This window comes from Anomalospiza imberbis, chromosome 3 (genome assembly GCF_031753505.1).
Source record: "Anomalospiza imberbis isolate Cuckoo-Finch-1a 21T00152 chromosome 3, ASM3175350v1, whole genome shotgun sequence".
In the NCBI taxonomy this organism is placed as follows: domain Eukaryota; kingdom Metazoa; phylum Chordata; class Aves; order Passeriformes; family Viduidae; genus Anomalospiza; species Anomalospiza imberbis.
Window position 1 is genome coordinate 60,773,957 of NC_089683.1, and position 17,180 is coordinate 60,791,136.

Below are 17,180 nucleotides of genomic sequence, written 5' to 3' on the forward strand. Positions count from 1 at the left end.
AGAATAAATTTCACTCCATTTCTGTTTTGGGGCAGGCATATTCTGCTCTGCAAAGGGGATGCAAAATGCTACTAGTTCAGCATCTGCACTGATTTACATAGATGTTACTATCCAATAGCCATTTTCTGTTGACTCTCTTTGGTTTACATAACTGCAGGAGATACAGCATAACAAAGAATCTGGCACCTGGTTTAAAAACAGACACTCCATTTCTGGCAGTGGGTAGGATAGCAAGAAAGCCTTTAATTCAATGCTTTGAGTGTATCCATGCAACATAAAGTACAAGCGTGAGAGGAACATGCTGATAGTTCTGCATTATCACTAACAAAAAGCTGAGATGCAACAAGAAGGAAAATCTAAGCGTGCCTGCTTGTTTTCTCAGAGAACCTCCCCATTAGAGCCAAATGAGGGTGCCCTTCTGGGCAACTTGATCCAGTGTGCCCTTTCTGGATGGCCAGCTTCCATCAAGTGGAAGTGAGAAACTTTACTGCTTATATTGTGTATTGTTTTTACCATGGCTGTGCACACAAGAATTCAGAAAGGCTCTACGTGCTTATATGTGTAACAATACCAAGTGACAGAAACGCAGAAATTAATTGCATCACAGAAATATCAGAGAATAAACTTTTAAAGGTATTTTAAAGTCTGTATTTAAGGGCTAGATATGGAACAGGTTACAAGTGGATTTAGACAGTACAAATTGTCAAGAGATTGCAGAAAATTCCTATAAATGTATTAATACCATCTACAGAAATAAATGTCCCTGCCCAAACAGTGCAGAACAAAATAAACAGATTTATTTAGCTGAAAGTGATATTTATTCTTTTCAAGGAGTCCTATGTATTCAAAAGGTACAGATGAATTTTACACACCACAAAAACAGCTGTGGGGCAACTGCAGCTCTATGGTTTTGTTCGGTTGAATGCAATCTTTGGGGAGCCTTTATTTTTCTAATATGTTTTTCAGAAACAATCTAGATTGAAAACAGTAGATTTTGTTCTTTGTGCAAGGGAAACATGGTAAAATCCAGGACTAAATAGACAGCTTAAAGACCAGTTTTAGTTTCTGAAGTGACTGTTCTTCCCAAGCAAGCGACAGGAGAGAAAAAAATTGGGTCTTGACAGTACAGTAAGTAGATTTCTAAAAGGTTTTTCCTTCCAGCTCAAATATTTTATGGAACTTGACAAACATTAGGCTCCACTTGTAAGAAGAACAGAAAAGGAGGATAATGGATAGAACAGTAAGAAAGATCACATTGAAACAGTGTCAGAAGACTCAAAACAAGGAGAAGCATCCCAGTTTAACCTATCCACTATTTTCAAGATTCCACAAGCCCACGGATTAGGCAGTTTCCCTGTACCAACAGTAAATAGCAGTATTAGTTTATCAGTTTAATTGATCACTCAAACAAACAGTCAGTTCAAACAGCCCTCAAAAAGATGGACAAGGGACAGATATTGTCTGAATATACAAATGACTGTTGTTTACCTGGCACCCTAGGTCCTTGTTGTATCAGCTGCCTCACAGAGTAAGTGGGCTTGGTTTCTTGATGCAGTTGTACAAATCTGATTTTGTTTTGGTATTGTTTCCAGCTGAAAGCCTTTTCTTTATTCTAATGGCAGGAGACTTTCTTCCTAATAAATGCTTCAATGGTGGATTTAAATATTTAGAGGATCCACATTACAGGAGAACTGTCTGAGAGCATCACAAAGAAACCATTAGTTAAATCCATTAAGGATCTCCTTAAGTGGAATTCCCTGCTGTTATCTACATGATAGCCACATAAAAATGACACTGGAGAAAGAAAATGTTGGGGAAAATATTCCTCCTCACATACTGTGTCTGTAAAAAATCCAGTTTTATTGAAAGATCCCTTTTTAATTGTCTCAAAAATTCAAGCTGGGAATTTATATACTCTGAGCTGAACTGGAGTAGGGGAAGCAACAAATCTCAATTTCAGCTGAGCTTCTGCCCCTCTCAAGTAAACCTTTTGTCAGACAAGAAGGTATGGGATCTCTTTTTGTTTTGGACATGGCATAAACCATCAAAGTTGTATTCACACTGCAAGACACATGAAGTATACACAGTCTTTGTGTTGTCTACTTTTAAATACACATAAGTGGTAGCAGTACAGCTAAGATGTTCTTTCCTCCAACTCCTTCAAGGCACTTGAGCCATCTGAATTTTAAAACTTACACCTTCTTTCCAGTTGCTCTTGGTTTTACAAAGGAGATAAAGCGTGAACTCTACAAAGTCCTTCTTCCATTCTCTACAACCATGGTTTGACACATGTTCCAGCAGGCAGCTATATTCATCAGAATCTTTCCATTCTTTATAATTTATTTTATATTTATCTAGTATTTTTGAATGCGCAAGAATTTCTGATGCGATATAAGCTTATGGATAAAATGCAGGTACAAAGACAGTACAAACACAATACATAAATATCCATGTTGGTTGTAATATCGATATCCATAATCTTTCTGTAAATCAGTGTATAGTGGTTCCAATCATTGATTTTTTTCCACACCCAGAGAAACTGCACTAGGACACAGTTCAGGTACGGTGTCAGGTAGTACTGCAAACCCAAAGAATTACAAAAACAGATGTCAGACCCTTTCCCCAGTCAAATATTACCCTATTAATGGGACTGAAAATAAACAATGGCTGTCTGGACCATCTAGCATTCCATCCATTGAAGGGTATACTTCAGTAACATTTCTAACCTTGTCAATATACTTACGGAAACTTACTTTAATTAAAAAAAAAAAAAATCAACGTAATGAAGTTCTCAAAAGAATGCAGAACACTGGCTTGCTATGGTAACATTGCCTGTCAAGGCTGTGGCACTTACAACTTCGTATGACATTGACAGCACACAATACTGCCTGGTGGAACAGAGGGATCACAGCTTCTTCCTTGCCTGCTCCCAAAACCTCCATCACAAAACAGACGTAATGCCCACCAAATGGCGAATGGAGCAAAGATACACCACAGCCCTGAGAACTTTTATTACAGATTAGTAAGGGTCCTGCTGTATACCTACAGAATGGGAATTAAGGGTGTGATAAAACCAGTACTCCTGTTTAATCCCTCTATTGATTTTCCATTGGTATTTGTAACCCTTTAACAATTTAACTTCTGTGCTCTTTGTACCCCAAATAAAAGTTTTTTAGTATTTTCCAGGTTTTTTTTTTCCCATTTATGCTCCTTCAAGGTAACTGTGATTTATAGTAACTCCTATTATCTCAAGCCTTTTCTCTACAGACAATGGGTATGCCAAGTTCCAACAAGGGGAACTTAAACAGCGGTATCTTTTAGGAAAACATTTCTGAGTAGAACAAGAAAGGGATGCACAGCCATGGGGGAAAATGTTCCACCCAAAACCACCAACCCTGGCAGGCAGTGTCACCAGCTCAGCAAGCGGCATAGGGCACCGCAGCTCCAGTGGCACCACTGCGCGGATGACCTGGCACAACACAGCCAGAACACAAGAAGAAGGCAAGCACCGAAACTCCGATCCCGTCCGATTCCGGAGAGGCGGGTGCGTGCGCGGAGGGCCGCGCTCCCGCCATGCCCACAGCCCGCGGTGCGCGACATGGCGGCCGCTCCCGGCAGGCACCGGGCGCGCGGCGGGCGGGCGGCCACGAGGTGGCGCCGGGCGGAGCAGCGCCTGGGCCCGGCCCGCCCGCGGCTCCGCGGCGGCCGCCTCCGGCCTGCCGCGGCTGGCAAACCGCTCCCGGGATCGTACTGAGCAGCGCCGGGGCCGGGGCACGTAGCTGCACCGAGCCGGGCTGATTTAGAGATACACGCTTTATTGACCCACTCAATTTGGGGTCCCGTATAAATACTTCTTCACGTATTAAGTGTTATTGTGACAAATTGGGATCTATGTTGTTCATACTCCCAAAATCTTTGTGCTAAAATAACATTTGTGGAGCAAATTTGCAAGACATGAGTGTAAGTGATATTTGAATTCACTGTTTCAGCCATTGTGGCTTTTTATTTGTTTGCTTGCTTTATAAATGTCCCTCTCCGTGGCAGCAAAAGCAAACACGGCTCTCGCCAAGCAGTGCTTCCATCTCCAAAGGGGACCCTTGTGACTGTCCCCAAACCAGTCACCGCCCCAGTGCTTCAGCAAGGGCTGCCCAGTGCTCGTACTCCAAGCCGGAGGCCGCTTGCCCAAGGAGTCGCCCCGCACAGCCCTGCCGGGCGTCTCCCACAACCGAGCCAAAGTTTTGGTCCTGCCTGAGTCCCATTGGGCTTCCCGCTGGCTGTTTGATCCTCCCTGGCTCAGGGCAGCTGTCGGTGCACGCCTCACCCTGCTCCTGTCTGCACCGGCCGCAGCAAACCGAGCCGAGCAGCATCTCCCATGCCTGGGCTGGGAGCAGCAGGGCAGTGGCCAGCAGCGCTGGGCACAGCGAGCTGCAGGGCCCCTCACCCCGCCACGGCTGGCTCCGCACCAGCCCCTCCACGGGAGCGAATTTGGATCTGCCCTGCTCCCACCTCCACTGGCAGCTGAGCCCTTCTCCCTTGCCTGAGTGAGCCCGAATTCCTTGGAAAGGGCAGGCAAGAACGCGCAGTAACTGCAGAAAGCAGTTCGCTAATCCACAGGCTCCAGCTGTGGATTAGTGTTTCCAGCTGTGTTCATCTCCCTGGGCTGCTTACACACCTCATGGAGAGGAATGGGCTACTTCAGTGTTCTCCAGACTCCTGTGTGCCAGCGCTGTCCTTTCTGAGCCACAAAGCACAGCCTTGAAGCAGAGATTGCAATCTTTCCTCTAGTCCTTTGGTTCTCCCGTCCTCTAGCTGTGCCTGCCCTGAGATGTGCCTACACCCCTCCCAGGGCCCTCACCTTCCTGCCTCACTGCCAGTCCTTCAAGTTTTTCCCGAAAGGAGGAGTGAAACAAAGCACCACACGGCCCTGCGTGGGATGTCTGCACACACATGAGACTGGCAGCTGCTGCAATGGGATGATAGAGGCACGAGTGAAGGAAGAGTCAGAGCTTCAGTGATGGAAATAAGGAGAAAATCCCTGTGGTGGGTGAGCACTGTGAACAGCACCATGAGGCACAAATGGCACAACAACTCAAGAGGGAGAGAGAAGAAGCAGTCAGAGCAGCCAGGGAAATTTGCTTCCCCAAAACCCTCACCACTAGTTCACTTTACTTAAAAACAATTCAAACAATTTCCACAATCAGCTTCAAATTGTTTCTGAATGCCCTGAGGTTCAGGCTTTGAGTCCTGTTCCTCATCGAGGAGAAGGGCTCAGGTGTGAGTGGTGCAGATGCAGTGAAAGCATAACATACAACCAGTGAGTTATAGAAACCTCCTTTGAGCAGGAAAGTCATCACTATAGCTGAAGCTGCAGAACTAGTCACAGAGGGAAAAAAAAAAAAAAGAAAACACAAAAAAAAACTGCACCAGAGTACTGAAAGGCTTCAAGAAGTTTATATAGGATAAAAAGAAAAAAAAAATTAAGGGCATGGAATGTTGCACAAACTTTATGAAGGTGGAGTAAAGGTTGATTAGTGGTCATGCCCTTCCAAATTATAGAGCGCCTAGATTTGAACAGTGAAAAAGAATTGCACTTTTGAATGCCAGCTCAGTAGAGACTGAACATGCCAGGCTGGTCCTTAAGCCATGCACACCTACCTCCTAGGAACTCCTTGGAAATGGAGGCTGTGAGCACAGCTAAATAAAGAGTAAAATAGAGTAACACCCACACCTTTCATGGGCAAGGCTTGAGAATTGCTCACAGTCTGATCAGACTGGTGCATCTGGCCTACACTTACAGACCTAAGCAATGATGTTCCCTCCTCATTCCCTGCTCCTGAATGAAGTGCTAACTGTTATCACCCTTCACCCTTTCCCCTAGAGTCTCTTCTGAGAGCTAGTTTACACCACAAAGAATTTTCCAGTATAGTTGTAATTACAAAAACCACGGGGTCAGCGTAATTTATTCCAGTATCACTTTTGCCAGTATTGTTAAACCTTTGCTTCGAATGACAGAAACTATTTTTGAGAAAGAACTTTTTTGCTAGTCATTGTTTATTCCGACTTTGATCAGTTTGATCTTTTCACACTCCTCCCTGACATAATTATTTGGCCAACAGATTTAGCCTGGACTTCCCCAGTACTCTCTCTGTACTCTCCCTTTATTAAATGCTGTCATGTGTGGCACAAAGCTGATAGTTGCCAGGGCCAGTTGTATGCCCTTTCTTTGGCAGCACCAACAAAATTGATTGGTTTAGGAATCACTGAAGGGAGTATTTTGTTGTGAATACTAAAGTCCTAAGCAGTTTAATATGGATACCCTCTGCTAGTAGAATAAAACCATCTCCCAGCACTTGCATAAAATATTATTGGTAAAAATACCATTTTACTGTTACAACTGTGTCTCTACCAGAGGCTCTGTTGACACAGCTATGCCTGTCAGGGCTGGCAACTCTTTAGAGCTATGCTGGTAGACATCAGTCCTGTAAATGTGATTTTGGTCATTCAGAACACACGCTCATCTCTTTTTGACTCACAGTGACAACTCCATCACAAAACTGCATTCAGTACAGTTGCTTTTAAGACAGTAAATGCAAATGAAGATGCAAATGCATGTTGTAATTCAAATCAGTGAAACAACATCATATTCTGCTGTTCTTTCCTTACAGCTACTTTATGCAGATTCATAAAATTTAAGGTCAGAAGATACCTTTAGGTATCATAACCAGAGGTATAACACAGGTCAAGCAATTTTATGTAATTAAGTCTTATGATTCATAAATGAGCAAGCATCTTCTAGAAACCATTTTTAAGTCAAAGACACCAAGTGATGAAGTCACCATTTTCCTTTCTAGCTTTCCTTTCTAGCCTCACATTTTTGAGTCCAGAGCCCCAAGAAGATGTTTTGACCTCTGTGATGCCATCATCTGTGCAGGTGCCTCTACTTGGAGTTTCTCCTCTCTGTGATCCATTCTTTGACTCCTTTTATTTGCATTCCTCTAGGTAACATTCTAATCCCTTTTCCAACAGCAGACCTACTATCAGTCTCCCAGAGCAGCATGAACCACCAGGTTGACACACTAAGACATATCCTCCCCCTCTTCTGGTGTCCTCTGCAGGGAGAGGGAGAACACCCTTGTGACAGTGTGTGCTCAGTTGGCTGCTGTCAGCTCTGTGAGTGGGGCTGAAATCAGCTGGGTGGTGCGTATTTTTATTTTTTATTTTCTGTCTGCCATGCCAAGTTTTACATTGCACTGATCTCCAAGCTCTGTGGAGGTAAAAAGCATGCCTGGGTACTAACAACTCCGCTTTTGTAAGGTCTGGGGATATTTCACATATATAAATCTTGGTAAATTTATTCTAAAATGCGGAAAGTAAGGGGTTTGACTGATATATATTTGTAGGTACAAAGGTATACTTCATATTAAATTCATGTTATTAAAGCCCTTACATGAGAATCAGCCAAGCAGAAGATGACAAGCTTAAAAAGAGATACAATTGTGATTACAGAAAGACAAGAAAAACAAACAAAATTCTTACTTTCATTCTTTCTAGCCCATAAAGTGTTTATGAGTAGCTGGATTTAAGTATACCTGCCAGCACGAGTAATCAATAAAGGAACACCTTGTATAGAAATAATGAATTTTCTGCAGTTATAGCTAAACAGAATAGATTCTAACAAATTACTAAGGATCCACTTCCATTATTGAAGAAGATTCTGAATTTTTAGCTCTGCAAGTAACCAGCTGGATAGCCTGTAACTCAATTTTTATTAACATCCAGTTGTACGTCACATACCTCAAAGTCCAAGTGTCCCTATGCATAGTGCTTCTGAGTACTTGACATCAGACAGCTGGAAATTTTCTCAATATGATGTATAACAAGTGACTTTATTGGGGTAATTTAGGACAGACTCTCTAGAACATGTAAAAGAGTTCTTGGCTGGGAGCTGTTTCTCTGAATCTATCTGAGAAATGACTTGCAATCTTACTCATCTTCACAGGTGCTTGATGCCATTGATTTACAATTTTATATTGCAATTCTAACAGGTTAGCTGAAATAGAGCATACACATATGAAGGACATTATTGAGTCCAATATCTCCAGCTCAGGAGAATGAGATAGTTCCCTTTCCCATTTAATCATAAATGTTTCTTTAGTGGGCAATAAAGAAAAAGCAATGGCTTTATACAATCACCCCACAATGTTCTGAGATTCATTGCTAAGGAATAAGATTTGCTCAGATGAAAAGGATTCTCTAATACAAGTAGATTTAACATCAGAGTGAATAAAGGAACTCCTGAACTGGAAGTAAAGAAGCAAAAAGGAAAGTCTAGCATGTTCCACCTTTGTTGCATTTCTAAGGGAAATGTGAATTAGTTTTTACTGACGAGTTGAGATAAATATTAAAAAAAAAAATGAAATCAGTTGTTTCTGCAGTCTTCAGAGAAAATAGGAGCAAAATACACAATATCGTTTAAAAAAGAGGCAGATTACTTTTAAAGCTGGTATAGACTCCATCCCAGGAACAGGGAAAACTTGAGTTCAGGTCTGGTCATAAAACCTGCAGTTTCCACACCTTCTGAGTCATGAACCCTCTGTTTTCAAAACCTACCTAGAAAGTCAGTTCCCCTTAGCTGAGTAATGAGCTGCATTTATGCAACTGTAACAGAACCCACCATACTCAAGAGGCTTGCATAGTGATTTTTATGCCCAAGTAAATTTAGCAACAAGTCTTTTGAACAGGATGGAGCACTGAATGGGGTGAAGTTCACAATAGTGAACTTTGAAACAGACATAAAATAGAGATCACCTAATTCATTCATACTGAACCAACCTAATTAATCAGCAGTGCTCTCCAAATACATTACTCCATTGAGCTGTGCAAATAAGATCCCTGTATAAAAATTATATGCATTAAAATTAAATCAGCTAAGTGTTTAGTACTGGCCTCACTTTGCTCTTGCTGAACTTTGATTATTCTGTCACGAGGCACTTTGAAAATTCCTTCTCAGTAGTATCAGCCCTTCAATGAAGAGCAAAGAAGACAAGGTGACTGTGATTTTATATTATGTGGCCTTTCCCAGAATGAGTGCAGATTTTATATTATGTGGCCTTTCCCAGAATGAGTCCCTGATTATCTAGTTGGTGAGAATCACCATGGATAGAGGTTCCCAAATTATGGTACTTTCTTCTTGGACATATGCATAGCAAGTTTACACCCAGCACAGAACGGTGTGGCAATTTATATTTAAATGTGGTCAAATGAAAACCACATTTGTCCAATCCTCTGGATGAGAAGAAACCAGTTGTAACAAGGCAAAAAGATATAAACACACATAATTTTGTTACAACCTCTGATGAATAGATTAGAAGAATCATATTAGTATTTGCATATAACCATTCTGAGAAAGAGAGAGAACTCAGAATTTTTCTCTTCACTTAAAATTTTCCTAAAATCCACCAAGTGAGATAAAATATTAGGGATGGTCTGTTTGGAATGAAAAACAAACAGAAAAAAAATAGCATAAAAAGCAAGCCTGTTGTCAGTCCCTGAGTCTTTCCTGCCTCTGACTATAGCATCTGGATTTGCTAATGCAGATGACTCACATTGTTAAGTCTTTGTTAAATAACTAGATGATATTTTGGATTAATAAAATGGTCTTTCTAATTTTAATAACATTACTTTTTATATTTAAGCAAGAAGAAACAGATGTTTTAAACAATCCAGTCCTCATCATATGGTAGATTCTCTAGTCTGTCACTACTTTTCATGGTTTAACAGGAGCAAGGACTACATGAATTAGTAAGCATTTCTAGGATCACACCCTAGACTCGTGGCATTTTGAGATCTTTTAGAACTGCATATCTTGAAGTAGTTTACATCCATGATATTTAAAAAAATCCTCCTCTTAGGTTAGTTGAGATCTTAGCTTATTTGAAGCAGGCAGCCAGCTGTGAGGGATGCTCTTCTAAAGAAACGCTTCACCCTTATAATGAGGATTTGATTGTGGCTTTGGCAAACAGACGTGGCAGAGAGGATGTGAAAGTGAGGTACCCGAGCGGCAGTTGGTGGTGACGTCCTGTTTGCTGAGGACAGGAGCAAGCTCAGCATGTCCATGGGGACTGCGCGTGTAACTGAGAGCTACTGCGTCCCTCAGGAGAGCAGCTTTCTCCTCTGCTGGCTCCCTGGGAACGAAGCCACAGCTGCCCCATCTCCAGCTGATGTGTGGAGCAACTTCATCCCAGCTAACCTCTCAGAGTGAATCTAGAGATTGCAGGCATTTCAGCTGCATCCTGTGCAAGGCGCATTCCCTTGCAAGAATTGCAAGTTCACTTTCACAGCTTACAGGCTCCATTGAATCACTGTGTAAGCAAGGATGATGGACCCAGCAGCTGTAATACAAACCTGGGACTCTGGAGATGTACATATAGTTCAGCATATGCTTCGTAAGTGTACATCCCCTTGATGCAGAAATAGAAAGAATATAGTAAGAAATTAATAAAGAAATAAGGATGGCAAAACCCACATCCTGAAGTTTTTACTCCAGGCCTGACATGTAAAGAATGGATAAATGGTCTTTACTGATGAGTAACTGTCTCTGTATCACCATGACTAACATTTAGGGCCTAAATGTATGGAGTCCCTCAGTACATCAAAAGTACATTGTATTTATTGAAGAGGTTACTACCACCTGCCAGCTGTTTATTGTCCCTCAGCTGGAGTCCACTGTCTCCTCAGATTTGTTGGCTCACTTTATCCTAATCTTATTTAGGCAAATGAATCTCAGTAAATGCAAATAATTTAAACAGTAAGTCTGGTAACTTGGGTTGTTTAATCTAGACAGGGTTGGGGAATATACATAGGAGCAACTGTACCAGCAGATGTGAGGATCATTAATATCTGATAGGGTGATGCTGACAAAAAATGGGGACAGTAACTTTTTTACACTGGCTTAGCTGGATTTTGGAGAAGAGCACCTGTTTATAATCTTATGACATAATTTTCTTTCAGCAGTAGTGTTGGCTAAGCAGACCCTATTATCTCCCTTTGCCACCAAACCTCCTCTTTGGTCAAACAGAAAGAAGTGGGTAACAGCCTTGTGTACTCTGCCCCTTCTCTCCCCCCTTCCTGTTATGCCAGCACTACTGTTTAGGCCGTTGGGTGAGTCAGTGCAAGGATCTGGATAAAAATAAGTTTTCTTTCTCCCTTCTTGGGTTGCTGGCACATCATGCATCTGTGCAGACCCTTGCATCAGCACCCCCAAGGTCCATACCAGGCGACTGTGGCAGTCACCTGAAGCTCCTGGAGCTGGCGCTGCAGATGAAAGAAGTGTTCATGCAGTATGCAGTCATGGTATTCCTTCCTTGTGTTTGTTTTCCTTGATGGTGAAGTGGGAGCAAATGGACTTCTCAGTGTGCAATAGTGCTTTAAGGGTAAATGTATCAAAGCAACGGCTCTCAAACCAGGAAGTTGCCCCCTTGAGAAAGCACAAGATGTACAAACCTGAGATGGAGAAGGCTCAGGACAATTTCATTTGGCCTCTTCCACCTCTCATCTCCCTCATCCTCTTTGAGGCTTTGCAGCTCTTCCTTTTCATCCCCAAGAGCATTCACTTTATGTCCCTTGTGCAAAGGAGCTGAAGAAAATTGGCACTGGGGTGAACTTTGTTGGGACTTGGAGGGCAGGATTACAGTGTGAGTGATATATATGAGTGATACAGCATGACTATACTTTAGGAGGCTAAGGCAGCTGCAAGTTGGGCGGCAGGAATTTGGGATTATCCAGCAAGCAGATGTGTATACATGTGTGAAAGGGTGGGGAATGAAGATGATGTGAGGGAAAGAGAGAATTACAAACTATTGCAGTAAAGGAAAAAGGTGAGTCTCCAGCTAAAAGACTCAGAGATGCTGTATTTGAGATTGTAAATGGTAAAATACTACAAAAATGGGTCAGAAATAGAGTGCATCAGGCAAAATCATAATTTGGCACACTTATAAAAATTCAGAATTACATATAATTCTGACACTATAGTCAGAAAAAAAATCAGATTACAAAGGAAGAATACTGTGCCATCTTGTATTAAAATCCATGCATTTCTGTCTGTACATAAAAATATCCTACAGAAAAATATTTTACTTGGCTATGCCATGGAGGCTACAGTAATCTGTTTCTAGAAACAGCAATTGATAAATACTGTGACATATAAAATATAACACTATAGAGTGAAAAAAGTTTAGGAAAGAAAACTTAAGACTTTTTATTTTTCTTGGAACATCCAGCATGTTTACAGCTAAGGTACCAATCTCATTTATTTTATGAGAGTGAAAGCTGTGTACTGTCAGTTTGACTGTTCCTTCAATGTATCAGTCAACCTGGCATGCTACAACTGGCAAAAGGAAGGGCTTCCATCCAGTGTGTAGTGAGCAGCAAATATTTCTTTTGGTTTCCCATATATCTCTTGCACATCAGACAAGAATAGATTTGTAAAAGGCAGGAAAATGGGAAAGAAACTTGGCAGATAACTCTGTGATTACTGTTATACTGACTCTTGTTTAACTTTTCTAATTTATAAAAAATGTGACCATAAATTATTAATTCAAAGGAAGGCCAGCCTTATCCTACGTTTCTCCAAAATGCAATGATGTTCTCAAACAATGACATAGGATCCAGAAATATTAGAGTAATTCAGTTTAAAGGCTTAGATTTCACTGGTAGGTGAACCCCAAAATCAATAATCCTATTACTGCCAAATGCAAGATTTGGTTTTGACATAGAAAATTGGTTGGGCCCCTATCTCACCAAAGTACAGACACAAGACCTGTTTTGTCATAGAGGCCTCAGTCCACAGAAGCACTGAGTGAGGGCTTAAGTTTAAGGAAGCGAGTGATCTTGCTGAATTCAATGGATGATTCACATTTGTAAAACTGAGGCATTTAAACAGTCTATTCAAGTGATCTAACTTTAGCAAGTTGCATTTTTGTAATAAAATCATGTATGACATTCTCAAGATGAAGATGGTGATGTTGTAAAGTCCTTTTGTTTTCACATTGCCAGAAGAAATGGATTAAATTGCCCAGGTTTAGTAGCTGCTAAAGATTGGATTTTAATTAATTGGTACAATGTGTCACTCTCTGTGTGTTTTAGGCCATGATCTGTTGGCATAAACCACATTTTTTTCAAAGTTCACTCTGTCCAGCTAAAATAAAATTTTTACACTTGCTTACAGGCTTTACATCTAACAGATTCTGGCTTATCAGCTGGACATCTATGGCACTAGTTTACTTTTTACATTTGTGACTGAAATGTAAATATTACATAATAAAGAAAACACCGCTGTGTTATATTTATATGTTGACCACATAAGGGATCTTTTAAAGCAAAATTCCATTACTATAGTTCCAAATGCCAGGCTAAAACAGCCCTGAGCTGGCTGCCTACTTTTCTGTGATCTGATTTATGCCTTATTGAAATAAATTAAAAGATTTGCACAGACTTCAGAATGATTTTGATTGGATGTTTAACTAGTAATAGAAGTGATAATTTAATAAAAGCCCACATACTTCTCTCTTTTTTTCTCATTAAATCTAATGCAAATCTAAAAGAAGGAAATTGAGAATTACAGTGAATTTGACAACAGTTTCATTAAATTGTGCAGTGGATTTAACCATAAAGCACAACAAGATCCCAGTGAAAAGCTTTTTCTTTTGTAGACAGAGATTTTTCAGACTCCTGTGTGCACCAATGTCAAATCCAACAGGCTCTTGAACCTTAGACTGGATTTTTACCAAAAAAATTTTAAGTATTTTTCCCAATACCTCTAACATAACATCTCAGAGATATTACAATATTGGTTTATTTTCGATCTCTCTCTTCAGTGTTACTCTTTGTATGACTTGGAAGGCCAAACAGAAGGATGGCTGCTGTACTGAGGGGAGAGGCAGCAACTTTCATGGGATCAAGATACAGACAGGTGGCCTAGGGGGTCTGAATAAATGCTGTAGCCAATGGTGTAAACAAATTACCAACAGTAAGTTTAGAAAATTATGTTGTTTATTTTGACGAGGGATCCTAGAGCACCACAGTTTATAATTTATCAGGAAAAATCAAGAGAAAGAAACTACACTTGGACAACATTGGTTTATAGAAAATAATTAAATTGAAGGAACAATGAAAATAGAACTAAAGTTGAAACTGTGCACTTGCGATATCAAATATCAATGCAATCACTTTGCAGCAGATAATATGCATGGCAATTAGAGCTTTTTTACATTATATTATAATAAATTCATAATTCATGCATACAATGAGAGCTTTTGGAAAGGAGCATTTGAATTTAACAAACACTACCACTCATCATCTGAGCAAAGATGGCAAAAGGAATTTCAACATTATTTGCGCTCTAAAAAATTGAACCATCGTTGTTGCTTTGTGTTGTGCTTCCCTTGCACAGACTGCAGTGCCTTCTGTCTGCTTTAGGGTGTGGCATCTGCCATTGGGGAGGAAAAACTGGCATGTGTTGCCTTTTATAGCAGACTGATTTCATTGTGCTGAGGGCCTCAATTTTATAGCCTCTTAGTTCCAATCTTGTAGCCGAGTTGCTGAAACAAATGGGAGGAAAAGGAGTTAGTGGTACGAACTCTTCAATTTAAAGCCTCATGCGTTTTTTGCCCTTTTCCCAGGGAAAACATTTCAAAGTAAATCTGTGTTAAACTTTTGCGGGTTATTTTCCTGATTGGAAAGAGTTACGGAGTGTGTCGGGAAGTACTGCGATCTGCAGCCCAGGCACTATCAGCACATCTTAGCTGATCATCGATACATGTATTTTTGCTCAAATAGAAATGTCTCAAAGTAGAGGTGTTTAATTGATTTTATATTTTATGTTAGAGTACACATGTAAAGAAATACACACAAGGAGACATCTATATTTTTATTTGCATATGAAAGACTTTAAAAATCAACTTAGGTGGTTTAATGTGTATAATTAGCGTGCATTTGAATATAGAAAAGAAGAAAATCCAGGAGATAATGTCAAAAAGGCTCACTAACAAAGATGTAGTATTCTCTTGGCAAAAGCTGATGAATGATTTGGCATGAATTCATCTTACGGTTCTGTTATTCTCTCTCCTACAAAGATGATATATCCCTTTCTAGCAGTTTGCATAGAATTGCAATTTGTTGTTGTTACAGACTGTAATGACCCTTGGGTATGCACCTGATTCCCCCCGCTAGAATTACTCACCATTTTTTTTTTCCCACTCTGTGTTTATATATGTGTAGCCATATAACATTTTTGCACTTGCAAAACACAAAACCACCAACCAACCAAAAACACCAAACCCCCCAACTGTAAAACAGAAGTATTAGCAAGATGTACTTCACAAGCACTGAGACTTTTCAAAACTAACTCCCTAATGCAAAATATAATATTTCTGACTTTTCAGACAGAACTAAAATTAATAGACACTGGAATCACACTGCTCATACATTTATCAATAATCTTTACATGTAACTCAACATTAGAGCATGAAGCTTCTGCTCCTTTAATATTTTCACAGTGAATTCCAAAAAGCCTACCTTCGTGACAGCATCTTTCTTGATATGCTGTGCTTTTCTCTACCATTATGATTGAATCTCCTATTTATCCATTTTGAAATTTGAAAACGTGCTTACCTTTAACAGACCGTATAAATATATTAATTTAAAACATCGTGGTTTAGACCCTTGCTGTATTGAAAACGTTCGCTAATATCCCGGTTTGCTATATTCATAGCCAAGTATTTGATCTCCCAAATGCTTTCATTAGTTCAACGTAATGTGTGACTATTACCTTTTGTTATACTAGGGTATCACTTGTATTAAGATAGTAATAAAAAAAACTTCAAACCGTTCTGGTTCAAAAATGTAGGTCAGCAGCAGATTTCCATTTGGAGCAAGAGTTACTCAGATTATATATTTTGGGGTTTGTGTTACTACAGTTACATGAGTGTCTTGTGCATACTAGAAATTATATTGTTTGGGGAAACAATTATGAGACTGAAAATGTCTCTCGCTCTTTGATCATCTCTTGTTGAACTGCAAATAAGTACACAGAACATATTGAAAACGGCCCTCTATATAAAAGCATCATCAGTGCAAATGACCGTTAGAATTTGGAGACAGCTGGACAATGTGGACAACTGCAAAGATGCTACTGCTGCAGAATTTTAGGTTAAATTTTATAACCGTCTTTACATACAATATAAATCTTCAGGGGGCGGGTGGCTGGGGGTGGGGGGAAAATCCAAAACAAGTCTGATTTCTCCGTCTCACGAGCAAACGTGTCCCTGCCCTCGGAACACGAGGCGGCTGCCGAGCACGGAACACGGGGCTGGGGGGCAGCGTGCAGCCCCCGAAAGTTTGACCAGTCCATCTGCTCCGGCACAGCTGGGAGCGCATGGCGGCCCCTCGCCTCCCTCCCGCCGAACCGGCCCGCGCGGGGCAGCGCCGCCGGCGGCACCCTCGGCCCCGCAGCACCGGGGACAGTCCCGCTCCCCGCCCCGCCCAGCGGCGTTCGGCGGCCCGGGGCGCCCGTCGGGCCCGCCTCGACCCCTCGCTCGAAGCAGCTCCCGCGGGTTCGGTGCTGCGCGCAGGCCGCGACCCCCGGCGCGCTCACGGGCGGGACCCCGCTGGGAGCGGGGGGACCCGCGGGGGCCGCGCCCCCCCATCCCGCCGCGCTGCCGGGAGAGCAGGGAGGGGAGCGGGAGCCCGAGCAAGTCCAGCGTGGAGTCCAGTCCGTGTTTTGCGGGTGCGCGGGAGCGATCGGGGCGGAGGGGGCGATGGCTGCCGGCGCTGGCTCGCTCGCTCGCTCATGCCATGCTGGGCCAGCGCGGCTCCGGCAGACGTGTGTTTACCCATATCCGGGTTAGGGAGGAAAGGAGGAGAAAAAAAAAGTTTCATTTAAACCTGAACAAAAAAACTTTCAACGTGAAATCACACAGCGGGAACGGGCACGGACCGTAAGGCGTTCTTACCATTTCTAACCTCAACCACGGACTCGGGGAGGGAAATCGCTGAAACTCGGTGCGTGCGGAGCGGTCCGCAGGGGATACTCTGGGCTCAGTCAAGTCCCTGCCCCGGCCGCTTCTCCTTCTGCCCCTCTGCTCTCCTTCCCCCACCCTTCTGCTCGCCCCCCATTTTTCAGG

General features: G+C 41.8%; 1 protein-coding gene and 1 long non-coding RNA gene across 3 annotated transcripts in view; one reads left to right on the forward strand and one right to left on the reverse strand.

Annotated features, from left to right (window-relative positions):
- Window positions 1–5,650: 5,650 nt before the first annotated feature.
- Window positions 5,651–17,125, reverse strand: LOC137470888 (uncharacterized). 2 transcript variants are annotated; one of them, XR_010997296.1, is made up of 3 exons: window positions 17,010–17,125; window positions 9,397–9,486; window positions 5,651–8,050 (listed from the first exon to the last, which is right to left on the reverse strand). It is a non-coding gene; the product is annotated as an uncharacterized lncRNA (long non-coding RNA). The 2 variants fall into 2 exon arrangements; XR_010997297.1 differs by lacking the exons at window positions 5,651–8,050; window positions 9,397–9,486 and adding an exon at window positions 14,032–14,597.
- Window positions 16,871–17,180, forward strand: part of ARID1B (AT-rich interaction domain 1B) — a 326,002-nt gene continuing 325,692 nt past the window's right edge. The window contains exon 1 of the mRNA XM_068184669.1: window positions 16,871–17,058. The gene's annotated coding sequence lies outside the window, so the exon portion shown is untranslated. The remainder of the gene's footprint in view (window positions 17,059–17,180) is intronic.